The sequence below is a fragment of the Dama dama genome, chromosome X, assembly GCF_033118175.1.
Source record: "Dama dama isolate Ldn47 chromosome X, ASM3311817v1, whole genome shotgun sequence".
Classification (NCBI taxonomy): Eukaryota; Metazoa; Chordata; class Mammalia; order Artiodactyla; family Cervidae; genus Dama; species Dama dama.
In genome coordinates this window covers 113,460,692-113,487,734 of record NC_083714.1, presented here as the reverse complement: position 1 = coordinate 113,487,734, position 27,043 = coordinate 113,460,692, and the positions used below count along the sequence as shown (strand labels likewise).

The following is a 27,043-nucleotide window of genomic DNA, read 5'->3' as shown; positions in this document are numbered from 1 at the left end:
CCCCTGAAGCCATGCCTTGGCTTTTCGTCCCTTTCACTTTCTTTCACGGTGGTGCCACACACAACCACCACGTGTGTATGCAAGAGGGGGCCCCACTTGGAAGCGGGTGTCCCCCCCACAGGAGGCAGCAGCCCAGGACAGGAAACCTAGGTTGAACGCAATCAATCACCCTTATTCCTCTCCTTCTGCCAATCCACACCCCTCCCCCGCCCCACACCCCCTCTGGTGGGGTCCCTACAGGGCTGGGTTCCCAGCTGGAGTCTCCCCCAACCTGGAGGCAAATGCAGAAGAACCGATCCATAAGGCTATTAACAGCAGCTATCGTTAGCACACACAGGAAGCACAAAGGAACTTTTTACGAATAAAAGATGCAGAAAACACAGGGTCCTGCAGTCTGCACCCGGATTCCCTGCTGATTGTGTGCCGCCTAGGAGTCCTGGGAAGGCTGGGGATGAGGGTCAAGGGAGGACAGGGGCTCCCACTTTTTTAACGAGGAACAATAGGAACCCCATGTCTGCTACTCAATCTTGGAACCTGGAACACCCCAAACAAAGCTGTGGGAAAACTGCAGTAGAGGTGGGGGCCCGTGAATTTTTGTAGCTGTTCAGAGCTTAATTACTCCTCCTTGATCCGTGGGACTAGACACGACACCGCCAAGGTTAAAATGCCCCGAACAGCGCCGAGCAGATGTGAGCGAGCTGGCAGACGCGCAAATGAGGCCTGCCTCGGAGCACGATAACAAGTGACTAATACATTGCATATCGTTGAAAGAAAATTATTTTTCTCTAATTTGCATTTGCTTGGGGGAAAAAAAAAAAGCCAACCAGAGTCCCTCCTCACAAGCACGAGTCTAATCCTGGAAATACAGCCCGGCTGCTTTAAGAGAGCTGGAAGGAGGGAAAGACTGCCAGTGTTTTGGCGTTGCAGGCTTGTTTATCTTTCCGCCTTTCCTCCAAGGCGAAACTCGTTTTGCAAGCAACATTCCTACAGAAAATGGCACACGTCATAAAAAGAGACCAATTTATAGAACTGGCACCGAAGTTCATGTATCATTCCAGAAGTATCTCCCAGCTCCCCACTAGGGAACCCAACTAGATGTAGAAGTCCACATTGTAACTCCAAGCAGGGGGTGGGGGGGTAGGTTTGGAGGTGGGGGGGATATCATTTGCAGATATCCTGAAAGCTGTACACCCAGGGGGCCAAAGTCACACAGATGGGCAGGATATAGAATTAAGTCAGCCCTGAATGATCCTCCAGAGCCCCGAAGACTTCAACCTTGAGGCTGGGGTGGGGAGGAGTGGTTTTTATACTCAGCTGGCCCCAGGACAGCCCAGGGGCAGGCCCAGCCTCCTGACCATCCATGCCCCTTGCCAGCTTGGGCTCCAGGACCGGCCCCTAGCAGGGCGGGGGGGTGGGGGGGGAGAGATGGCCGCCACCCACCAACTGTTCTGCCTCCCACCCTGGCGCCTCCCCGCACTGCCTGGCAGAGGACCAGGAACTCAGAGAAGGCCTGTGGCTGTGGGCATCTATCTAGTTGATTAAGTCACAGAGTGGGTGGTGCTGTGGGCAGACCTGAAGACAGTGGCGTCCTGCAGCTTAGAGGCAAGTGCACTCTTAAAACACAAGAGAAGGCAAAGGGACGTGGGTAATCCAAAGCTCTGGGTCCTGAACCTACACACACTGGTGTTGCCAATCCAGGAAACAGGGCCCAGTGCATAGAACACAGCAGCCGCCTGTCTCCCGAACTTGTCTGAATAACAGGGCCATTTCAGAGGAAGAACAACGGCCTTCAGAGCCTCTGCAATTTCCAGAAAGCCTTCAGTTAATAATACATTCTTTCCAACAGGCTTGCTTTAGGGCGGAAAGTTATTTTCCCAAATCTTAACAACCCGATCACAAGCCGCTGAGGCCCCAGGCCCCAGGCAAACCCCTCCAGACAGCTGACACTCATGACCCTGCGGGCCTTCTCCTGCCACCTCTGCCTAACAAGTTCCCTAAACCGCAAAACGCCAACCAGCGCGCCCCGTCCACCCAGGTCCCGGGAGCCAGAGGGCCATGTGTCCGCGGGGTGGGGATGGGGCGCCGCCACCGCCGCCAAGGCTTGTCTCGCCTTGCATCTGAGGACGCCCCAGCCAGCAAGTGGCGGCCACCTCTGCGGCTTTCCGTGGGCCTGCATAGTGCGCGCTTTGTGTGAGCGCCGGGGAGGCACGGCGCTGCCCGTGCACCAACAGCTGTCACATTATTTGCACTCGCTGTAAACAGCCTTCACATTCCCCCCTTACCACATAGTTAAAGCCAGACTAACAATCCACAGTTAGAGATCAAACCAACAACAGCAGTATTGTGTCTGCCTTCGCACCAAGCCCAGCAGCTGGCAGGTTTCTCCGGAACAAGGGACCCCCCCCCCCCGCCTTCCCCCCAACCCCTCCAGGCTCCAGCCCAGGCTGGCCAAGGCAGTGCTGCGTGTGTCGCTGCTGATTGTTAAAGCAAGAGAACACAGCCATTTCGAGCAGAGTTCGGTGGGGTTCACCGGCTCTCTCTCAGAGTTTCCTCCGCCAGCTAGTGGCTCGGGGCAGGACAGCCCCCCCACCTCCTCCGCTGGGAATAAAGGTTGTTCAGACTCCCAGATTCTGCTCAGCAAAGCGTGGGCCAGCCTGGGGTCCTGCAGCCCTCTCTACCGTGTCCCAGAGGAAAGGCAGCTTGGCCCCGTCTGCAGCTCACAGCCCCCTTGTGTTTCTGGAAAACTGTCCAAGCCCCTGAATCCTGACTGGTCGCCCCACTGATCAGAATGTCTCCTTTATGATTTTTGGTTAAGTCGAACATTTCCATAATCGTCATTATTAGCGCAAATTACACGCCTAATCGGTCCTTAAATAGATTTTAATTAAATAATCATACAAGGCTCATTTTATGACTTAAGAAAGGCATTACTTTTCGTTATAAACTTTCTACCAGGATATAGAATAAGGATAGCAGACAAATACTTAGTCTGTGAAAAGCACCAATAACTGATGGGCAGCGTACTGGGAGGGCAGACCCGGCCTCACACCTGGAATCAAAGTGCAGACTAGACACACCACATCTGCCCAACTTTCCTCCTCCAAAGCATGACTCTGTCTTCTCTTTGGGGCCAGACGAAAGGAACCCCAAATGCTCTTTTTGTCCCTGCCCGTCTAGAGCCCACTCCTCACCACCCCCATCTGTTTTCCACCCCTCGGTCCGCTGAGAGCCGCGGTGGAAAGCAGGCAGGCTGTGCTTGTTAAATGCTGTGTAAAATGCTGTTAATAAAATAATAAATACAAAGGATGGAGGCTGCTGGTTCCATGGGTGTTTTGACTGGAAATGCCTTGGCACTTGTCATGTGTTTATGGGAGGGCAGACAACTCGAGGATTTACATAGTTTGGACATTTCTGTACTTCATTTATTCTTTCTTAAATGACGTAGGCCTAGAGCTATTTCAAGTTTGCCTTTGTACAGAACTGTTAAATGCCTAAGAGTTTCTCCAATTAAACCAAGTTTTAAATCAGACCCAAGGCTGGAACGGACTGACTCGCCCCACTCCACCCCTCAGCCCGAGGCTGGAGAAAACAAACAGACCCTCCACAACAATCCCCTGGCCTTGCTCTCCCCACCTTCATCACCTACCCCCCTCCGCGGAGGGGGGGGGGGGCGGTGCACCTAAGGGTAAAGGTTAAGGTGTCTTCAGAATTACAGGCAAGGCCCTGGCTACACACTCTGGAAAGCACTGTAGTTGGGCACATCTTGGCCATACTCTAACCTCTAAAATAGTGAGCTAAGATGGGGGGAAAACTGCTGGCCTGGTAAAACCCACTGTTCGCAAAACAATGTCAGCAAAGGCTGGGAGGCATTCTTTAGAGAGGGACCAGGGATTCATGCCTACTGAAGCTCTTTCAGCACAAAGGCTTTTAGGGGAAGAAGGGAAAAGGGGGGGTGGCTGGGGGTGGGGGAGAGAAAGGGAGGGCTCCTGTTTCAGAGCAGGCATCCCCAGAGAGTCAAGAACCAAGTGTAGCTTCAATCAAACGCTGACTTCCCCTCTGGGAGTCGAGTAGGAAACCTGATCACAGTAGCTTACTACCGGCCTGGATCCATACAGGTCTGGTTTTCTTCTCATGCTAGTAATTTTTTTAAATACATATCGATATAAAAGAAGCAATCCCTGGCAGACTTTATTGAAAACCACACTGAGACCTCATAACATCCGGACTTAATCCCTATCAAACAAACCACAGCACCTCTGGCCTCTACAGCAGGCCAGACCCTCTCACCTCTTCCCACCAGGTCTCTCGTCCAGCTGTTGCTGTTCCCTCCCCCAAAAGAATGAGGGGGAGGACTAGCCAAAGAGCACCTAGATACTGGTTCTGGAATCAATTCCTAACCATAAAAATGATCCCACTCGGGTGAGGGGGGGGGGGGGAAAAAAAAAAAAAAAACCCAGCCTTTTCATATGGAATCCTTTAAAGCCCAGAATGTAAAGAACTGTAACAAAGGGAAAGAGGAACCCATCAAGGCAGACCTGGAGAAAAAGCCTCAGGAACACCCTTGGAGGGGAGCTTAACCTGCAGGTTGGTCCCCTCCAAGGTTGGCCTAAGCAGGTGGGGGGGGGGGGGTTGTCCTCAGGGGCAGAAGGAAATGGAGAAGCAACCCATAGGAACCTGACCAGTCATTCAAAGCAATTACTAATCCTCAGGGCCTACTATGTGCCCAGTAGTCTTCTTTGATCCTAAAGGTGGATAATTATTCCCAGTCTTACAAATGAAGAAACTTACTGAGGCTCAGAGGCCATAAATAACTTGCCCCCAAGGTCACACAGCTAGTAAAAATGGGCCACGGTCAAACTCAGTCCTGGAGTTGCGGAGAGGAGCCAAGTATTGGTCAAACTGTGCCATTCGGAATTCCCAAGAAGTTCGGGAAGCTTTCTCAGCCCTTTTACTCCAATACAGGGTAAAAGGATAGCTAGCACTCAGCACCTAGGAAACTCGGTCTACCAAGAGCCTGCCTAGTTTCTCCTACACTGAGAAATCGCTCGGTCCATATGAAGTCTTTCCACTGACATCCTACACATTGCCCTGCACTGGAACACCCCAGTGTGAGGCCAGGGATCCCCACAAGGCTCCACACTCTCCTCCTCCAGGAGACCAGAACAGGCAGCAGACAGTGGGCGCTACTCTCCGGTCTCTAAGAAGTGCTGACACCTGGAACTAGAACTAGGCTTGCCACCCTAGTTTTACCACATGGGGCAATAAATCAAGTTATCTAGGTAGAGCAAAAGCCCTTTGGAAAGAGTGCCTACCTCTCTACCTACCTTTCCTAGGGACCCGAGGACCAAAGTGGGCTGGGGAGGGAACTGAGGGGGAAGTGGCCAAGTCCCAAGTCCCAGCTGGCGGCCGGGGTTATCTTTTCGTTGCCCAACTTCTCATCCCAGAAGCGCAGTGTCAGCGTTCAGCATCCCCTTCCCACCCCATCCTCAATTTCCGGGTCTGTCCCGGGCTTTCAGACGCTCCGGGAACTCTCCACACCCGTTGCCACAGATGCGGCCGGCTTCAGGACTGAGGGCCGTCTCCAGCTCGGCTCGGTGGGAAGGTGAACAGGCAGGAGCGCCGGACACTCAGCCGCCCCTGTGGCTTAGGAGGTGGCTCCTCCAGAGGCCGAGGCTCCGGAAGTGCGAAATGGCTCCAGGAGCCCCTGGGGCGGGCCAGCGCCTCGGCCACGGGAGGGATCGAGGCGATGGCGGCGCCGGGTCCTCACCCCTCTAGCCAGCCGAACACGCCCCGGCGGCCCGGCCGGCCCTGGCTCCCGGCCAGTGGCTTTCTCTCTTTTTTAAACTTTCCGGCCTTGGCGATAACTGCCAATCGGGGCAGGATTTCCAGCCCCCGCCTTCCCTCCTCCACCTTCTCCGTGTAGGCCCTTCCAACCTCCAGGGAGACGACCCCCGGCCCTGACAGACCATCCCCTATCCCCGCCACTTGGGCCACCTGGAGAAAGCTTCCGGAAGAGATCGGCGTCGGGCCGAGTCTGGGGCTGGTCCGGGGAGGACGTCCCGCAGTTTCCAACGGTCCGAACCTGACCGCGGCGTCGCGCGCGGGTGCAGAACCGCCCCCTATTCTAGAACTCTAAGAAAGACCTTACGATTGGGGGGTGGGGGGGGGGAGGTTAAAGGCCTGCCTTTACAAAAATTTTTAACGCTTCAGATGCAAGAATTTTGCGTGTCCTTGGGCATGGCTGTGAGCGCTCAGGTAGAACAATAGAAATGAGGGGTGCCGGAAACGGTTCAGGAAGACCCCTATAGCCCTATAAACCTCTCTCCCCCCTAGCAGTTACTATTAGCATTAAAAGACCCCAGTGCCTTCAATGCAATAGTGCCGGTTTATAACTTTTTCCCCGCTGGGTCCCCATACCCTAAACAAGCCCCCTCCTCACACTTTGAAATCACCAGAGGAAAGACAGCTCCCAACCCTCTGAGTTTCCAAAGCTTCTCACCTGGTCTGCCCCTGGCACCCTGACCTGACTCACCCCCATCCCCCCAGTAGTTTCTCCGGTTTGCACCTAGACAATAAATTTAGTTTAATTTAGCTTCCGGTCTTTAATTTTAGCAGGTCTCCTTTTTGCATGCAAATCAATATGGCAATTACCATCTAAAAGCTCGCCCAGCCCCGGGTCAATGTAAATTGATCATTGTCCGCCTTCCACAAAATAACACCGGGAGTCTGTGGTGCATAATGAGATTATACTGGAAACTGTCTTTTAGATCACAAATTATATTTTATGCTGTCAGGATCTTCTCCTAGCGGACTTCCCCGCTAATCACGGGGCGCCGGAGCCCGTGGGTGCTGAGGGGCAATGGTTGGCGGAGGAGACAAGGCTCTAAGGAGTAACTAAGTGCGGGGGCTCCCCCCCCCCCCCCCCGCCATTTCCAAGATCCTCAACTGGGGGCAGGTGGAAATGAGCCTGTAATGGGAAAGAGGGCCTTCTACCAAAACGTTGCGGGAAAAGCTCGTTCTTTAATTCTCATCCAACAAAAAGTCAGCTATCCCTTGCGGAGAAACACATGGGGGGCAACCAGCCTGAGCCGTCGGTCCTGGGCTGGGGGTTGGTAGACGTCCCCGACCAAGTGCTCGGGACACAGGAGGCTGGGCCGCCCCGGGGGCGGCGTGAGGAGACCTTCCACTCCTACCCCGGCTGTTACTCAAGTGGGCGCCACCACCTAGGCCCCAGCGGCTCAGCCAGCCTTGCAAACAGACGGAATCTTGCCGGCCGGACTTTCGGGCAAAGCAGTCCAGGCGGGCTGGGGCGGGCCTCGGCCTCCCCTCCCCAAACTGGGCGAGGCACCGCCAGGCCCGAACCGTGTGAGCAGACGGCTGGAGACCTCCGAGCCAGGAGAACGTCCTTTCTCGCGGAGAGCAAGGCCCTCCCGCCCCGGCGCGGCCCCCGGGCCACGGGTGTGACCCTGGAGCCTAACAAAGGGCCTTCAGAGCTCCTTTCGGCCTCGGACTGGCGGGGAAGGGGTGGGACCCGCGGGGAGGGGGGCGGCGCGGCGGCCCAAGTGTACCGGCGCGCCCCCTGCCCCGCCGCGCCGAGTCGGCCGAGCCCAGCGCCCTCGAGGAAACCACCGAGGTGGCTTGATCGAGGCCGCTGGGCACTCCCCAGGACCATTCAGGGGTTCGGGCGGCTCGGCGGCCGGCGAGCCTCCCGCCCAGCCCCGCGGCCCGGCCCTGCCCCGCCCGACCCAGCGCGGGCTCCACCCGAGTGCGGTCTTCCCAATAAAAGCTGGAATTCCCGGCTGGGCTCAGACAAAGAGGGACCGCGGCAAATCGACGCCGCGGGCAAACCAAACCCAAGCCTAGTTTACGTGCACGTCTGGGGTCATAGAGGCGCCTGCTAATTCTCCCTACCGAGCAGGCCGTCCCCGCACGGTCTCCTCCAGGAAAAGGGGAAAAAAAAAAGCACACCTCCCCTTGATTTCGCCCAGAGGCCGAACTTCGCACTTCTTTCGGTTCACTAGACCCTGTGCTCCAACCTTAGCAAACAGGACTTAGAGCAGCCCAGCATCCCTTCCTCCCCAGCCAGGAGCGCAACGCTTACTCCTCGTCTTCCTCCACCATCCATCCTCTCAAGGTCAAGAACTCAAAAATCTTTTCGAAATCCTCCAACCTAGTCAAGACATACCTTCTTCCCCACTCTAGACAGGAAGAAACTATAACCAGAAGCAATCTTAGCGACTGAGGACCATCCACCCTGGCTAAGCGCCTCTGCCCTCAGTTTCCCTCTAGCCAAAGACGCGTTATTTCTCAGTGAATGAGTGTGTGAATGTGGTTGTGTGGCGCACACTTTCGTGCCCTGGTCGGTCTCCCTGGGCAGGAAAAGTCTCCATCAGGCATTGAGGAGTTTTTGTCATTCAGCCTGTGTATCTAAGCGTGGATGTGTGCATATGAATGCTTTTTGTGTTTCCAAGTGACCCTCTTCACACCTTTAAATGGGCTTTTGTCTCTGGAACGAACTTACAGAAATTCTACCCCAGTTTCCAGCTCAACAAAGTCTGGGATTTTCTCTCCTAGAATCTCACTCTAGGTCTCAGTATTTGCATATCCATGTTTACATTCCTCTTGGCCAGTTCTTTATCTTTTCTGTATCTCTTGTTCCGTGTGGGCATCGGAGCCCAAGTGTCTTGATTTGTCTCAGCACATGTCATTCAGGCACACATCTTAATCTGTGCATTCCTGTCTAACACGTACACCTCCCTACGACTTACATTCTTGCTCTGCCTATAATGTGGCTCATTCCAACCAGACCAATGTTGGTTTGTAGTTTAAATGTAGCTAGAGGATTCCCCTAAGGTTACAATCCCTAAAAGGGAGAGGAAGGGGGAAGGAGAGGAGTGTAACTAATGATTAATTTTTATATAGAGTAACCTACCCACCAATTGTCTACCTCTGCAAAAACTAGACCAATGCCTTCAAGAGTTGTATTAAAATTTTAGACCAATTTAATGTTGAGTCCCCTGTATGTGGCCATACATACACTGTACACATCACTGTCCAATTCCTGTTTGGACGCTGTCTCCCTGCACATATCTGATCTGAACTCTCCACAAGTTCATGGTTAAAAGTGTATCTCTACACAGACAACTCGAGGACCCTTTTGCTCTCTCCCATGCATACCTGTATACATGGGCCGGGCATTTCAGGCTTGGGTCGGCAGCAGTTTCCGTCAAAGGCCCCACCCCACTAAAGCTCAGAGCAGACCTTTCCACACTGGGCCGCTGGGAACATTGAGATCTAACCTCTGCATCTCCCAAACTCACTTCCTTAAGTGAGGGGTGCCCATTGTGTGTGTTCACACCTCCCCCATTAAGAAGTACCGGGTCAAATTAGATCACCTAGCAGCTGCGTCTGGTTCGTCGAAGAATCGAGCCGGATGCACCAGGATGTCAGCGTGCAAACACAGAACAGAAAAAGACAAACCCTGGGTCCAGATTCCCGCCCCCTCCAATCTGGAGGCTACTTTGCCTCCAGGAATTTCTACTAGACTCCCCACCCCGACTCTCCCCATCGCCTTTAAAGGGTTAAGAGAAATCCTCGCAGCCTTCCCTTCACCCTTGGTCGCTGGGCCCGCAGGGTGGCTCGCTCACTCGCGGCTCACGGGAGTCTGCCGCCGCCTCCGCGGCCCGCCCCCCCCCCCTTCCGTCCTTCAGCCGGGAGGGAGCCTGCATGCCTGTCTAGACCGATCTATCACAGGCACACCAACAACACCCGCGAGAGCGCCGAGACCCTGCCCGGGTCCCCCCTGCCCGCACGGCTTCCCGGCGGACCGAACCCTGGAGCGTGACCGCACCGGCGGCGGGGTGGGGGTGGGAGCCTCCGGGCGCGGGCTGCCCCGAGCGCACCGCGCGGCCGCCCCGGCCCCCAGCGCTCCCGCCAGCCCGGCTGCCGGGGCACAGTCACAGCTCTGCGCGCTGGGCAGTCCTATTTTTATCTTGTCTAATCCCAAACTGGGCGGGGAGCACAGGCGTCGTGCTTAGAGAACAAGAGATAGGCGAGGGAGGCGGGGAGGAGCAGCCAGGCAGCGACGCGAGCGGGAGTGAGTTAAAGACACAGTCGAGGCGACCGAGAGCAGGAAGAAAAAACGGGCTGCGCGGGGCCTCAGGGCGCCGCACGCAACACGCCGCCGGCGAAGTTACACTCGCCTCCCCGCCGCCCCTCGCCGCCAGTCCTTCCCCACTTCCCAGCGGCGCTCCCCGCAGCTCCGGCCGCGGGGCCCCGGCCTGTGTGGGAGGCAGAGGCCCGGCCGGCCCTGCAAAGAGCTGGAGAGAATCGCTAATGAGCTGTGCGGCCCATTGATCCGGAGAACACTTCCTAATTAACTCTCAGTCACCTACTGGTGACAGCGCCTCAAAGGACAGCGCTGGGGCCGTCCAAACCCCAGCCCCGACCTGCCCGCCGAGCGCCTGGCGCCCGAACCCCGCGCGCTCCCCTCACTACCTCGAGGCAATCCCGGTGAGTGGCGGCTTCAACCCGCATACTTAAGGCCGGCCTCGGATTAAACCTGGACGGCATATTCATCACCACCATCTCCACCCTTCCTCCACGCGGTGAAATCATGGCCCAAATAAACCCGAGAACCACCACTGCAAAGCCCAGACCAGATAACAGATGGGGGTGGAGTGGGAAGGGCCGCTAAGCAAACGTACTCTCCAAGTGTCCACGTACAGGAGTCTCGGAGGCCGACACTTAAAATGCCTTCCACACAAGCAATTCTGTTGGCAAAACCGAATCCAACACCTCGTAAGGATTGATTTCGGCCCGCGGTGTCCGTTTCCAGTGCCACAGGAAGTGTCAGATGGCTAGAAATACTCAAGTCTGTCTGCGTTCACCACCCACCACCTTCTGGGGTGGGCCATTTCCTCCGCTTTTTTATTCCCAAGTCATTTAAAAGATTTTTCTCCAGGAGGCTACCCCTAGAACCAAATAGCACTACCCCATCTCTGGCCTTCTCTCAAAAAAAGAAAAAAAAAAAAAAAAACACAGCTAAAACCCTGAGCAGTCTAGTCTAGACACAGGAGGCTCTACGGATACCTATTTGAAGCGCACTGGTTTCTTTTTAAGGTTTGTTTTTAAATACACATAACCCTCCCCCCTCCTCCGCTCTTCCATTCCCCCAACCCCCACCCTTCAGACGCCGGCGGCGCGCGTCCTCGCGCGCGGGCACTCACTAGCTGAAGATCGCGGACTTTCTGGGAAAGATTCATTAACAGCAAATTAAGCCTCGCCCGGCCTCGGCCTACACGAGGCCAGGCTCAGCCGTCTCAGGGACTGGGGGACGTGCCCACTCGAGAGTGCAGGCGGCGGGAAGCCCACCGGGACCACGCGTGCCTCAAGCAGCCCTACTCCGCACACGACGCCCCAGGGCTTGCTTGGTAAACAGCCGGCGCACGTCGCCGCCGCCCCGAGCCCCCGAGTTGGCGGAGGCTCTGCAGCGCAGCCGCCCGCCTGCTCCGAGCGCGGGCCCCGCGGCGCGGAGGCGCCTCGCCCTCCCCGCCTCGGCGGAGGATCGCGCCGGGTGCGCAAGTTCCTCTTCGCCCTCAGCCTCCGCGCCGCACGCCCTCCGAGCGGGACCAACTTCCTCCGGCCACAGACTTGCACACGCCCTACAGGGCTTCCCACCAGACTCGTAGCTGCCCAGGTCTAGCCCCCACCCCTCCGCCCTCCCTTCCCGCCGCCGCCCCCGCAGGATCTACCCCCACCCCTGGGGACTCACAACTTGAAACCAACCCTGCGACGTCGCGGGGAGGATGGGAGTGGACCAGGGTCGCAGATCAAAATTTTAAAAGAACATTTACAAAACAAAGCGTCTGACCTGGCGGGCGGGTGGACGGGCCGAGTCGGAACCCCTCGCTCTGCTCGATTTCCTAGTATTTTTTTTTTTTTTTAAATCCACGTGATTCGCGCTTTGGAGCGAGCCAAAAAAAAAAAAAAAAAAACCCCGGGACTCCCCTCCCGAGTTGCACGGCGGCGGCGGCAGCAGGTCGAGCTCGGCTCGGCCCGGGGCGCCCGCCACACACACCCTGCGCACGCACACGCCGTCGTTCCACGAGCAGGAACGAGCGGCCCCCGGAGAGGCGAGACGAGGCAGCGGCGGCTGGGGGTTTTTACAGTTCTTTCCCGAGTCGAAAAAGAAAGCAGACGGGAACCCGCCGCCCTCCCCTTCCTGCTAGCGAGCTAACGCCGAGCCGAGCTTCCCAGCTTCCAGCCCAGCTCCCCCCCGCCGCCCCCCCCCCGCGCCCGACTCGCGGCGCTCAGCGACGACCGCGCTCCCGCGCACACAGGCACACACTAGCTGCAAACTTCCACTCCGTGAACTCCCCGCTCTCCTCCCAGCCCCCCGGGAGGCGGCAGCCCCCCCCCCCGCCGCGCCCCTCCCTCCCCGGAGCCCACTTGGGGCCGCTTAGGTTGGCTGCATTTTTAATAACATAGCTAAGAAATAAAAATGAAAGCGAGCAAAGCAGCCAAAGTGAAACGCGAGGCACAAGCTTCGAGGGGGTACGCGAGAGAGTCAAAAGAAGCCACCCGCCGCGAGCGGGGGCCCCGAGGGAGGGGGCCGACTGCAGCCCGCCGCCCGCCCGCACGCTCGCCTGCCCGGCCTCCCCCCGGGGAAAGGTGTTCCGGGCACTGACCTGAAATCCCCGGCCGGGGAGTAAGCAGAGAGCCTGCGATCCGGCGCTTTGAAGTTTTTCCCCGGAGCAGAGTCGAGGCGGCGAGGAGGAGCAAGGGGCGATGGGGTGGATGGGAACTGGTTTGCGGGGTTGGAGGAAAGTGGGGTGGCGACGTTGGCGACGGGAGAAGGAGCCGGGCCGGGGAAGCGCGGCGAGCAGCAAAGTTTGCCGTCCCCGGCTGCCCGCAGCCCGCTCGCGGCGCCGCGCTCGCTCGCCTCCCTCACCGTCTGCTGCCAGCCGGCTGCCCTCGGGGTCGGCCCCGCCGAGGGGTGGGCTCTGGGCCGGGTGGGGGCGGGGCGGGGCGGGGCGGGCTCAAAGCCTCCGGGCAGGTGGCGACAACCCCGCGCGATCCTCGGGGCTCCGGCGGCTGGGCCGGGCTCGGTCGGGCTCAGCAGCTCCCGCGCCGCCGCTGCTGCCGCCCGCGCTCGGGCAGGAGCCCCAGCGCCATGTTGACGGTTCGCCGCGAGCGCCCGCTCGGGCTGGGTGTGTGTGAGTGTGTGAGTGTGTTGGCCAAGTCGTCCCTGCGCGGCGACAGCGCGGCTTGGGCTCCCCGCCCGGCGGCTCGCGGGCTCCCCCTCCGCCGCCGCCTCGTTCCCGCTCTCGGTCGCGGCTCCGGCGCGTCTCCCCCGCAGCCGCCGAGCTCGGTCCGCGTTCAGCGAGGAGCGTAGCTCTGCTCACCTTGCCGCTGGGAGCCTGGGCTCCGTCTGCCGCCGCACGCCGCGATCCCAACGCGTCCCCCCTCCCTGGTTCCCTCCTCTTCCTCCTCCCCCTCCCTCCGCCCTCTCGCCCGCCCTCCTTCCCTCCCTCCCTCCCAGCAGCAGCCTCCCCTCCCCCCGCAGGCGCAGCGCTCGGGCGACAGCCGCCCGCCCGCCCGCCGCCGCCTCCAGCTCTCGCAAGTTTGAGCTCCCCCAGCCTCCGCTCACCCTCCGCTGCGGTGCCTCGGCGGTGGGGTTTCGGAGGGGTGATTCCCCAGGAAAGGTTTGCCCGAGTTTCCCCAGCCGTCATCGATCCTCGGCGCGTTTCGCTTCTCTGGGTCCGAACCCCAGACCACTTGGGTGGCGCCCCCCCGCCGCCCCTTGCCCTCCCCTCCGCCGCTCGGACCGAGTTGGCTGCGCACACCCCGCCCGGGCGCGCGTCCTGGGCGAACCAGAGACCGACTCGGGCGGCGGCGGCGCGGGCGGCCCGCTGATCCTGAGCCGAGGGGATGGGGGCGGCGGGGGCGGCTCTCCCAGCCGCGCGCCGAGACTCCCCTCGCTACCCAGAAGGCCAGTGGAGGACCGCAATTACCATAAAGCGCCTCGCACTCCGCTCAGCCAAAGCTGTCAAACCCCAGCGGCAGCCGCCGCTGCCTCCTCTCGCCACCAGCTCTGCGCTCTCCCGGTCGCGCGTCCCCTCCGAGACCCAGCGGAGCCTGGCGGGTGCGCGTCGGTGCCCATCCCCACCTTGGGTCGCCCCTTCCTCCCGGAGGAGCCCCTTCCCATTTCGGTGTCAAGCACTACCTTTAGACACCACCCTGAGCAACGGTGGCCGTTCCGCCCGAACTCTGCGCCCGAGTTCCCCGGACGTTTCGATTGTGTGGGAATTGTCTGGAGAGGCGGGGAACGGAGGAGGCAGCCCGTGGGGCACCGGGAGGCGGGGGTGGGGGCGGTAGGGGAGCGGAGATCCGCCAGAATCTCTCCCCATTCTCGTGCATTTCACAGTCTGCATCTCAGATGATTGGAGGGTCTGTCCTGGCCCCTCACCCCTGCCTCGGGAGATTATCTCCCGCGTTTTATTTTCCTTGGCAGGGAGCAACTTTTGGCTTACACCGTTCGCTCCATAAATTTCCAGTCGGTAACGTCGTGCTGATCGGAGCTCGGCGGCGGCGTACAGCCTGCGCCCGCAGCAGTTCAATTCAATTGACACGTATTGAGCTTCTCCAGCGCGCCCGGCGCGGCGCTGGGCGCGCAGGCGGGGGTGGTGGGTAGGGTGGGGGCAGGCAGGCGAGAGGGGGAAGCGGAGAGGCGAGGTTCCGGCCTCCCCGGAGCGCAGAGCCTCTAGGGCGAGCTGAGAAGCCCCAGTTTGAGAAGCGGGCGGGAAGGGATGGGGGGGGGGGGGAGGGGTGTTCCGGCCTAACCGCACCCAGACCGCGGACCGGGACGTCACCGCAATAGGTGACCCCACTCGGTTAAAGGATAGGGTCTTTTTATGCTGAAGGTGGGGGAGTCTCTTTCTGCCTAAGGACAAGATGGTGCAAGCTCGATGAGAACATCAATCTGAAATGGAGGTGGCTTGTAAATCCACACGGAAAGTTTTAAAATATCCTGGAGTGTCTCCATACCAAAAATAATCAAAAGCATCTCAAGTTGATTACTAAGTCAAGGTCAAGGCCAAAATCAGCTCTAGCTAGTAGACCCCTTTAAAAAAAATTAGACTTAATCCTGACTGTAGGACTGGTGTTAGGTGCGATTTTATTTATTCTGTTTTAGTTCTCAGTACATAGTTATAAAAACAGCTCTTTTCAAAGCAGAAGTGAAACATCTCTACCGTTTGAAACCTGAAACTTCAGGCAGAATTAAATCTTCATGCTCCAGAGCTGCTTAAAACAACTGATGCAAAAGACGGGCAGGCAAGTGCCCCAGTGAGCAGTCCCCAGGCCTGCGGGGCCGCCACCGCTTCCAGGACTTGCGCCTGCATAATAGAATGTATGCCTTTTTCTTCCCCGTCTTTCTGGAGGTGGATGTCTCTGAAAGCAAACCCACACATTTTTTTAATCTCTGGTAACAAGCAGAAAGACACCTGGACTATTATGCTGTAAAGCTATTTTTTATAAAGACATTTTAGGGCCAGACATTAAAAGTTATTAGACTGAACGCATGCAAGTTACAGACACAGCTGGAGAAAAGGCCTCTGGTTGTGTGTTGTAGCAACATTTCTTTTTGAAGCGACTCCTTTTATTCAAAACAAGTCTAAAATAACCAGGAAGGCTGAAGTTGGGTATTTGTGGGGAAACTCTCTGAATGCGGTTCAGAGGCCACAAGGAGGCAAGGAGGCCGCTGCGCCACTGTGGGCCTCGCGGGAGAGCTGGCCTGGGCGAGTTCGGAGCCGTGCCAGCCTCTTCCGGCTCAGTTAGGCTGCCGCAGAGACCCTGGCCCCTTGCCCGGCCACCTTCTCTCCCCTTCCCATGCCTCCCCAACTCTTCCCCCCAGGCAGGGGCCTTTCCCAGAGTTAAAAGTTGCATGTAACCGTCCAGAACTTTTGGAAAATCCAGGAACCAAGTGAAAACATGGAGCCTGCAGCCTCTCTGAGTCCTGTAGCCTCCCGGGGCTGCTGACAAAGGGGCCTGTTTGTCTACCTTTAAAAGTCCTAGAGTTAAAAATGAATTGGGGAGGGGGGCGGTGCTGTAAATGCGAAGGGGCCAGAGAAGGGCTGACTGTGGGAGAAATTTGATGCTGGAGACAAACAGACCAGTAAATTTGCCTTTGACGTAATTTGCAGCATTCACACACACACACACACACACACACACACACACACACACACACACACACACACACACACACACACACACACACACACACACACACCCTTTTTAAGGAGTCTTGCCTCCATGGTATCTTTGTGCAAGTTGGTGGGATAAAAGGGTTTCTCTTCCATCTCTGAGGGATACATTTCCAACTCTGTGGGATTTTTAAAATATATTAAGGGAGTCCTAAGAGGTATGAATGTATGTGTGAGGGGGAGGGGATTCATGACTCACTGGGAATTAAAAGGTGAGATTTTTCCTGAGGTGCTCTAAGGTGGAGGAGGAGTAGGGAGCTTACACCTATTGGCCCGATTCATTGGCATTGTTCCAGGGAGGAGAAGCAGTCCCATCTTGCACCCCCACCCAGGAAGGGGCTCTGGGAGCTGGGGACACTGCGGAGCCTGCAGCGTGTGCGGGCCTCCTCCTGCTCCCTCCCTCCCCTGCCCTCCCAGGAGTCCCTTGGGAGCTGACCTGGGGGTCAGGCTGCTACACTCCGCACTCAGCAAGGGGAGGATTTCAATGAAAGCAGAGGAGGAGGCGGTGGCGGGAGAGAGCCAGCGAGTGAGCACATGGGAGGTGAGGCCGCAAAGGCAGCGGAGAAATAAAGAAATAGGCTCAGAAAGGGGAGGTGCTTCCAACCGAGCTGCAGGGGCCACCCCCTCCCACCTGCCGCTGGTCCCCTGGGAAGGGCCTCCCAGTTAGAACCTATGGCTCTCGGGCACTCTCCTGCTGCCCATTCTATCCGGCGTCTGCAACTGGACAAGCAGGTTGGCGCTTCGAGGAGCAGGCCTGGAGCCTGGTCGCCCTTTTCCTGCCAGGTTGATTGTGTAAGGCCCACCAGGTCCTCTTCCACACCTTTATTCACCGTCCAAAGCCTAGGGGAAAGGCCATGCATCCCATAGTGAGGATCCTACATGAGTGGGGGACCCTGGGATCCCAGTATAATGTGTGGGGTTTGTTTGTAACATACATGTGGGGACTAAATTATAAAGCTTTATAGGCCCCAATGGGGCTCTTCAGCGGCTGTTCTCTTCTATGATGCTGGGTACTGAAATGGGTGGGATTGGGGTGATTACAGAGAATGTATTTTTATTTTATATACTGTGAGCTACTTCGTTAAGTATTTTTAAAAATATACAAACACCGCCAGGAACAGTCTTTCCTGGTCACTTTGTAAAAGAACTCTGGGCTTACCACGGGCTCCACTTAGGAGATCCACTGGTCCATCCCTCAAGCAAAAGGCATCTTTTTCCCAGGGATTTCAGTTAACTGGAAACATCTAAAGGTAGCTGCCTTCCCTGGTATGAGTCTGCTAGACTTAGGAGTCTCCAGGTTGAAGATGGCTGCTCTGTCTATTCTTTGAAGGGTTATTGGGCCTCCTCCGGAGGAGGGTCAGGAAGGCAGGCCCAACTTGGTAGCAGCAACTGCCTCTCAAAATTTCTGGTCTGGGCTCGATTTCAGGCTCTGACCAGGCACGGGTGGGTGAACTACCGTTCACACCGAGGGGATTTCTGAGTAGATGGGTGTCGGGGGCTTGGGGAGGCCTCGTCTGGCGCCCCACCTGGTTCCGGCTTGGCTTAAGAGGCCTGAAAGCTGCCGAGCTGGGCTAGATGCTCCTGTAGATAAACTCGGACGCCACGTCCCGCCCTGGCTGCTTATTTAGCGAGGTCCCTCCAGCTCATGTTTGACCCAGCCGGGGGCAGTGAGTGGGAACCGCGGGGAGAGGGGGCGGAGAACACCAACTTTTCGCTCGCAGACCCTGCAAGGCGGCTTTCGGCCCGAGACGTTTTCTCGGCAGCTTCCCTCCACGGCGGCCGCGGGACCCCGCGGACACGCACCACCCGGAACCCTTTCGCGGACAGCACCCCGGGGACTGGAGGGATCCGGAAGGCTCCACCAGCCCCTCGCTCGGGGCCGGAAGGGAGTACGGCCCAGCAGATGGAAACGCGGCGCTGGCCTGTCCCTGAGTACCTCTGGGTCCCCACAAAGTCGGGCAGCGAGGTGAGTGGAGCGGGGCAGCTGCCTAAGGAAGGTCAGCCAGGAGCAAAACTTGGGGCTAGCGCAGGGCGGGGGGATTCCAAACGGCTTAATCCGAGGCACTTCCCCCACCCCTCCCCCCGATTTCCCCTCCGGGTCCACTCGGCTCGGCCTTCGCCCTCGATGCGCGCCCCCCCCACCCCCCGCACCCCAGGGTCTCCAGCACGTTGGCCACCGCACAGCCCCCGGCCGCGAGTGCGGGGTGGGGGGGCGCTGGGTGGTTTGTGTTGCGAGGCCTGACAGAACCTTCTGTGTGCGGCGCTCGGAGGAGGCTAATGCATAATGCACAGCGCCTGGAAGCCCGGCCATTAGCGGCCTGTCGGTGACACAGACAAACGACTGAGAGGGAGGAGATCTAGCTCGCTCTGGAGTTTAAATATACCAGCGTGGAGGGGAAACGCCATGATTTAAAAGTGTGTGTTTGCAGACACTCGCATATATTTTAATGATTTCCAGCAGGCCATGCATCCCAGCCTCGCATCCCCCTCCCCCAAACGGGGATGTGTGCGGGGTGGAGGGGAGGAAAAGGCTGGGGGGGAACGAAGGCAGAATGAGAGGCCTCAACCCGAGACCCACCGCTAGCTTTTGAGAGATGAAGGGAAGGTGAGGTTGGTAAACGCAGGGCGGAGAAAGCGAGGCCTAGGGAAGCCACACGACCCAAGGCCATACCCAGATTTTTTTTTTTTAATCTGGCCATCGAGCCTTCCACCCCGGACTGGACCTTTTCTGCGTTGTACTAGAAAGGCCTGGAGGAAAGAATAAACCCTGCTACCCTGGCTTCACCCCAAGGTGTCCACATTTTTGAATCTTCCCTTTCCACTGACAATCCTGAGACCTCCTTCCTCCCCGTTTAACACACCAGTGTTTTTTAGCAATTAAGGCGAGAAGGGGGTGGGGATAAAGATAAGCCAATTTTTTTTTCCGCCATGCAAGTGTGAAAGATAAGATAAGGCTAAGCTGAAGCAAAGCGGCTGCTTACAACCTCCCCTCAGCGATTTTGATCGGTCACTTCTTATCTCGCAAAAATGCTCCTTTCGAAAACTGCATCAAAAAAAGAAAAAGGCTGAAGGAAAGCATTTTCATTTGGGAGTGACATTTAAAACCCACCTCCTCTACACCAGCAACCCCCTCCTCATCCGCGGGACTCCCCAGGAAAAGTCGCACCTCGACTACAGGGTTTCAGGCTTTCTCGTGGGGGGCAGGATTACTAGTGTAATTAGGCTGAATAAAACCAGGGATGCGTGATCAGGAATTATCCTGCCTCCAACCCCAAGATCGCAGCCGAGTTTTCTTTCTCTGAGTTCCTGATCGGTGTTTGTGTTTCACCGTCTCGCTCGTGTGTTGAAACTAAACAGGTAGTTATATTTGGGAGGGTCATATAACTATGTCAACACGAAGCGGTTGTTAATGCGAAATAATAAGAAACTCTGCTGATTTTTACAGGCCCCCGTAAAGGAAGAAAAAGGCGTCATGAGCCTCGGAACCTGAGAACCCTCAGCCGAACCGGACTCTCGAGGAGCCTTATAAAATCCGTTTCTCGCACAAAAATCTCACCAAGGGGTTTCCGGAAGACTTTGTTGAGGGAGGTTTCGGTATTGAACTCCAGGCCTGCAGAGCGGCCTGTAAATTTCCCCCAGCCCAGCCGCTGGCCAGATCGCAAACATCAAGGCAGGCACCCCAGGCCGAGTTGATGAGCCTCTGCCCCCACCTCCGGCTTAGAGCTCCCGAGATCCCACCTCTTCACCCCTCATCCCGGGTTCGCACCTCGGCGCTGGGCGCACACTGAGTCGGCCCCCTCCGGGCGCGACCTAAAGCCCCGGGCTAGCCGCGGCCGGATAGTCCCCGGGGAGTCGAAACCGCCGGGCGGGGAAACCCCTCCTCTCGTCCTTCCCCGAAAAGCCTGGCCGCGGCGTAGGCGCCGAGCGAGCGGGCATCCGCTGACAGCCGGGCCTCACGTAAGGCCCACACGCGTCCCATTAGTCAGCCTGAGTTCCCCTCGGGCGAGCCGTCTGGCGCGGCCCCAAGGCCGGGCGCGGGCGGGGAGGGGGTGCGGGGCCGCGGCGAGCTGGCAGCGGGGCGGGGGCGCGGGCTCTGCGGGGCCCGGCCGGGCTCGGTTCCGCGTTCCTGGGCCCGCGGGTAAGCTGAGCCGGCGGGGCAGGCCGCTCCCTGGCTGGCGCCGAGGCGCCGAACTGCGCTTCACGTGCCCGCCATATCAGCGGCGGCGGCGGCGAGGAGCGGGGGCAGGGAGGCGCGCCGCAGCTCCCGCGGGGTCTCCGGCCCCCGCCTTCCCGCCCTGCCGGGGGCCTAGTCGGAACCACCCCGCAGCCCCCATCCCCGCGCCGGCCGAGATCAGCGCTGCCAGACGCAGAGAGGTTCCTAGGGCGCCGTTCCGAAAGCTGCGCGGCGGCGGCAGCCAGAGGAGGGTGCTCCTCGCGGCCGCCCCGGGAACTTCCCAGCCGCCCCGCCGCCGCCGCAGTCACCGGGACCGGAAGCCCTTGCGCCGCCCGGAGCGGCCTCCGCTGGCCCCCAGGGCTGTTCCAGACGGGGGCTGGTCGCGCGTCACCTTCGATCCCTCCTGGTCTCAGGTGGCCGCCCTCGCCCTGGGGCATCCCCATTTAAACCCGGAGGACCTTGCTCGCGGTCCAGCGAGACCTTTCTCTATTACCACCATCAGCGCGGCTCCCCCCGCAGCTGGGACGGGAGGGGCGCGGAGCCGCCACTCCGGCCGGGCAGGAACACCTGCTCCCGGGCCCTGCAGCTGGGCGCGTGGTGCCGGGAGAGGCTGCCTACTGTTGTGTGCAGAGATCGCGGGGGAGAAAATGGGTCTCCGAAGCTCAGGGCCAGGCGCAGCCGCGCCCCGGCCGACCCCATCTCCCATCCTTTCTGTGCGATCAGGCCCGAAGCTCGGGGACTGGGGTCTTCCTGAGGGTCGAAGGGCCGCCAACCGTGGGATCCGGCTTCTGGCCTTAAGAGGTCGTTCGCAAGACAGATGGGGCAAAACCTGTTTTGGGAGCCATCCCGGTGTCCGCCCCCGCTCTCCAAACCAGACACACTCATCTCCCCTCGGCCCTCACTCTAGCCTCCAGCGGGGGACCAGAGTAGGTCATGGCGGCACTGGTACGGGGTTCGGACTTTGCTACTCCGCGTGGAGAGGGCCGATGGACCCTCCCCATCTCCTCCGTGCCCGGAGGAGATCGGGCAGCCGAGATGACCTGCGCCGCTTGCCCTGCCTCACCCCTCCTCCCCCGTCCCGCCCTCCCCGGCGCTCCTGGCCCAGGGCCCGGCCGAGGAAGGCGTTGTTTTGCCAGCGGGAGCCGAGCGAGTGCGCAGAGAAAAGCCTCCCTGCTCTAATGAGAGTGCACACAGCGCTGCGGCGAGGAGGATGATTACCCGGCGGGCGGGGGGGGGGGGGCGCGGGCCCGGGCCGCGGGCGGCGTGTGCGGCGGCCCCGCGGGCCCGGAGTCCCCGCCTGTCTGGCTGCTAATCGCACGCTTTCTGCTGTTACGGAGGCAGGCGGGAGCCGGCGGCCGAGCCCAGCGCCGGCGACTCGGCGGGTGACACGGAAACATGGCGCAGCGCCCCTCCCCCGCCCGCCCTCCCGGCGCTCCCGCCTCCCGCCTCGCACTTCCTCCCGCCCGCGCGGCTTTTGCAGTTCTAATGCTCTGCTGTCCGCCCGGCACCATTACGCTAGCAGCCGCTTCTCGGCCGCCCCGCGCGTCTCTTTCCCCTTTGTTTTCGGGGTCTATAGAAAACGTCTGCTTTTGTCCCGAGCTCTCGTTAAACCAAACTTGTGGTGGCAACGGAAGGCGGTGCGGGCGGGGAGGGGCCCGGGGATTTTGGCAGCAGCCGACCAGAGCGTGGTGGAAACTTCTCTCGCTGGGTTCCCCACCACCCCGCCTTCCACCCTCCCCTCTCACACACAGGCCAGTCGGCCTGCCGACGCTTCCCCCCTTCTCCCCCGAGAGGCCTCTGCGCTCCAGGAAGGACGTCTGGGGTAGAGGGACTATGACCAAGGGTGAAGACCCTAGGGTGCATGTCTGTGGGCCCTGAGTTTGGGCCACTCGGTGACCTCGCTCCTTGAAGCCCTGACTTGCCTCTCCCTCCCTTTGGTCATTTTGGGCTTTGTATCAGCCGGTGGAGAAGGAAGAGGAGGGAAGAGAAGAAAGTGGTTCACGTGTGTGGTTTTTATATTAAGGGTTTGTTGGAATCTCTCATCTCCAACTATATAGCCTCTTTTATAGAATCTACGGTGAGAAGGGGGAACGTGGGGCCCATGGGGGAAAGGGTCAGAAACCTAGGCCTGGGAACTGGATCTTACTTTATTGGTCGGCTCACCTACAATTGGTCCGCAAAGGGGGGGGGGGGTGGGGTGGCTGCAGAGTGGGGAAAGGAGACCCTGCAGAGTGGGGGAAGGACGGGAGGGTCAGATCCCTCGATCCAGGAGAGGCCAAACCTCCCTCCCGGGGGCTAGAGCGCAGATCCCCCCGGAGCGCTCCCCAGCCCAGAGCACACGCCGTGGCTCCGCACCCGAGCTGCTCAGGCGGCAATTTTTTAAGCCTGCAATTAAGCGAGGCGTCGCCGTGTCCTCTGCTAGTGTCGATCCTGTCAGTCGCACATGGCCTTGGTGCTCCGGTCCGAGGCCCCGCGATTAGTCACAGGCTCGCTTCGCTCCTTCCCTAATCCGCCTCTGCAGGCAGCCTGGGGACGCGGCCGACTTGGCGGCGCTGGCAGGGAGCCACTGCGCGCGGGGCGGGCTGCCTGGCCAGTACCAGCCCCGCTGCGCCCGAGCCGGCGCGGGTCCCGGGGTGCGGGCTTGGCATTCCCTCCCTGCTTCACAGCCCCCAGGCTGGGGCGACAGCGCCCCTCCTCCTCTCGCCCCACTCCGGGGCCTGCGAGATCTATTTGTGTGGTGTCATTTGCATAAAAATAGGACAAGTGTTTCAGTGCGTTCGAACGCGGGAGGCGAAATCCTTATTGATGTGTCTGTGTGGAGCCCTCGGTTGTCGGAGCGGTTTGATTTAGGGTGTTTGTGTTGCCTTGTGCGAGAAATGAGAGGAAATCCTGCGCAACGCCTTCGGCGGCCCGGGCCCCCCAGAGCATCCCCCTCTGCGCGCCCGGAACGGTCCACCGCCTGGACCCCGGCGCCCCGAGAGTCCACGGCGAGCAGGTTGAAGGCCAGGCGGGGGACCCATTATGACTCAAAACCGGGCGGCCTAATCACCAGCTGCCAACCCGTTTACGTGTGGAGCTTCCCAATGCTCCCTTAGTCCGGCCTGGGCCTCCAGCAGGTTCGCCCCGGACACGGCTAGAGCCACTCAGTGGGGGCTGATCAAGTGGTTGCTCATTCCCGTCGGTAGCGCGGCTTCCCTTCCCGGGCGACCCCCGCGCTCCCGGCCTTTGCTGCTCGCCAGCAACTCCTCAGCTTGGACAAATAGCTGGGAGGTCGCCGGCCGCGCGGAGCCAGTAAATCAATCATTAACTCCCCGGCGAGGCCTGGCCAGGGGAGGGAGTGGCGGGCCAGAGCCTAGTCTGCGGGGCCAGGAGGCCTCCACCCCGGGTTGGGAGCCGTCCACACGCCAGCGGGCAGGGTGCGTGAAAGTGGGTCCCCCCGGGGCCTCCCGATCCCCCCCCCCCCAGAAGCCTCCGCCTGCCAGGCCTTTCAAGCCCGCACCTGGTCTCGCCGGGCAGGTCGGGTTACTGTGCGGCCCCCGAGCGGGCTGAAACATTAACGAGCCGCCCCGGGCCTCGCGGCCTGCTCTCCCCTGGAGAGCCTGCTGTGCTTGGGCAAGCTCCTCGGATCCGGTCGGGCTCCTCCAGACACCGGCTTGCCAAACCAAACCGATCGCCCTCGTGTCGATTAGTCTCCCTGCGGCGCCCTCCCCCGGAGCCCACCGTGGGGGCAGCACGCAGGGGGTTAAAAGCTCCGGTTCGCCCTGGCTCCTCGGCTGCGTTGAGGAAACGCTGATCAGAGTGCTTGCGGGGAAGGAAACACACACGCACATTTGGGCCTGGGTCGAAGAAGGGCGACCGGAGAGACTGCTCGGGAGCCGCCTGTCTCGGCCCGCTTTCCCAGACTCCCGGGAACGCGGCAGCGGCGGCCCGCGCGATTCTCTCTGCGGAGCTCGGCGCGGCGGGGCCGGGAGGCCGGCGAGGAAGGGGGGGGTAGGAACGAGGGGGCGGGAGGCGAGCCCGGGCTGCGCGCCAAGAGGCCCAGAGCCGCAGATTAGTCACCGCTCGGCTGGGCGCTCACGGGTGCGCCCGGGAACCGGGAGGGCAGGCGGCGGCCCCGCTCCGCCGGGCTACCGGGGCCTCGGCGCCGCGGCGCGGGTGCCCCTGCCCCCACCCTCGCGCGCCCCCGGCGCGACGGGATGGACTCTCGGGGGCTCGCGCTGCGGAGATCCACTTGTCAGTTCAAGGGCAGGACAGAAACTCTGCAAGCGGAGTCTTGCGAACAGGAAATTTCTCATTGACAAGGTGCTGCCCCTCCCCCACGCCCGGCTTCAAAACAAAACAAAAACCCGGCGCGAGCGGCCAACGCACCCAGCCCGGGCCCGCCGTGGCCTGCGCCCCCTCAGCCGCCTGGGCGACCCCTGCGGCTCGGCCCCGGTGCGGGGACCGGAGAGCTCGCCGAGCCCCGAGCCCCGGGCCCCGAGCCCCGAACGCAGGCGGCCGCCAACATACAGGCCCGGCGGGCAGGTTGGGCTCGGGTCCCGCCCGGGGCGCCCAGCTGTCACGCTCCGGGGCCCCGGCAGGGCCGGGCGGGGGCGCAGGACCCGGGAGGTTCCGTGCCTTCTCGGGTTATGAACCCGGCGGAACGGCTTCGCGGAGCTGGAGGCTGCCGGGTCAGCGGCTCCCCGGAGGCGTGGGGGGCGGGGAGGCCGCGAGGCGCCGCCGACTCGGTGAATCCCGCTGCGGGGACCCGGGAGGGCGGCGAGCTCGGCCTGGCAAAGTTCCTGTAGAAACTCCATGTTTAGAAACTCCAGCGGCGTCGCGGGAGGAGGGGGCGAAGAGGGCGCGCGGGGCACGCGGGGGCAACCGGCACCCGCCTTGCACTCTCGGGGAGGGTCCGGCGCCCCCCCGGCCCCAGGCGAAGTCTGGAAGGCAGGGACGGCCGGGTCCCCGGGCCCGTTCTTTTGTGTCTGCCCCTCTCTTTCCTCTACTCTCTAAAGGAGATGTCTAAACCCGTTTCATTTACTGAATTCAGCCAGGAGAGCAAGGCTGCCTTTTTAGGGACCCTGATTTCAGGGTAATTTCGTATTTGACACATGTAAATACTTAGTACTCTCAGGTAAGGTCAAATTATTTATCATCTTAATTTATATTTCAATAGGCCTACAATTTAGAGGCGCGAAATGCCTCCTTATGAATCATTATGGTCTATTAGGGGAAGTAATGTATAAACAGCACTATTTGGGAGGGAATCACTTATGTTGACATTTAAATGGCTCTTCAATAGTTAAAAAAAAGAGAGAGAGATTCGAGTGCCTTTGATTAAATATACAATTTACACGACCATCAGCAAAGCCATCAGGAATATAAATTCTTCTTGGGATTTTATTTATTTATTTCCTTTTTTTTTCTTCTTCTTTTTTAAGCCTTCCAGGGTGTGCATGTCATTTAATCCCTATGGGAAAATCTAATGGTTTTTCAGAAAACCAGGGAAATCACTGGAAGTGTGAGCAAACTCCACCAGCAGGCACCCAGTGGGATGTTTGTAGATCTTTGTACCTCAGTAACAAAATCAACCACTTTCTAACAATATTGTAACTGATTTTGAAACATCCGTAGCTTCCCTGCTGGATTGGAACCTTCCTGAAGGCCTGTTTAGGAACCTGCTGTTCTCACAGCTCTCAGCACAGGGCCTCATACCATTTTAAGTTATCCTACACCTGCTAAAATATCACTGGGGGAGGCTCTTCCTGGCTGCCTCCCTCCCCCACCCCCATGCACTCTTTACTGAATTACTGTTGCATTCATTCCCTTGCAGCATCTTCCATCTTTAGAATGCTCTTCCTTAACCCCAGTCACCGGCTCCCTATTTATCTGTTCCCCTGCACAGCTGTACTTCTCAAAAGAGGTGTCTACCTCCATATAGTGTTTCCATTTCCTTACCTTGTGTGAGCTCTGAGTCAGCTAGTTTCAAAGTCTAAGATACTGGGATACATTGCAGCTTTGAAACAACATAAGATCAGAAACAATGTCCAGCAATGACTCGGAAGGTACATGTATACAAGGTAATATTCTGTAGCTATTTTTAAAAGTCTGCTCTGTAGTACTGATAGGGAATGATCCCAAGGTCTATTGTTAGGGGAAAAACAATGTGCAGAACAGAGATATATAGTATGTTACAATTTGAGTACTGTTTACACCTTGTATGAAAAAAACAACGTGGAAAGTCAGAGACACCTGTTTGTCCGAAAGGTAAACATCTTCAACACTGCTGGGGTAGCACCCCCCACCCCCAGCACCACTTTCTTTTCGGAAATGGGAACACACTGCACAAGCTGTTCTGTACCTCAACTATGAAACTTTGTGCTACATCTTACAGAGCATTTTCTATATCAGCACTTGGAGATGGGCTTTGTCTGTGCCAAGGCTTGTGGAATTTCACTGTATAGATGCATCATTTATCACCTTCTTCAACCCACACTCTTCAACCTCCACCCTCCTTAGCTATTCTGCAGAAAGGGCTCAAGATCACCTGTCACTTCCTTTTGCTGCTGGGAGGTGGGGGTGCAGGGGGTGGGGTTCAGGCCTTCCTTGGCCCTAGAAG

The 27,043-nt window shown here is 58.8% G+C and overlaps 1 protein-coding gene across 10 annotated transcripts in view; it reads right to left on the bottom strand.

Moving 5' to 3' along the window:
* Window positions 1-27,043, bottom strand: part of BCOR (BCL6 corepressor) — a 118,521-nt gene that overhangs the window by 32,493 nt on the left and 58,985 nt on the right. For 6 of the 10 annotated variants that reach the window (XM_061137291.1, XM_061137296.1, XM_061137299.1 and 3 more), the window contains exon 1: window positions 12,690-12,960. The exons of 1 other annotated variant lie outside the window; for it this stretch is intronic. The gene's annotated coding sequence lies outside the window, so the exon portion shown is untranslated. Of the gene's footprint in view, window positions 1-11,872; window positions 11,952-12,689; window positions 12,961-13,406; window positions 13,429-13,651; window positions 13,796-27,043 lie in introns of those variants that run through there. 3 more of the 10 variants (XM_061137292.1, XM_061137295.1, XM_061137294.1) reach the window with 3 other exon arrangements.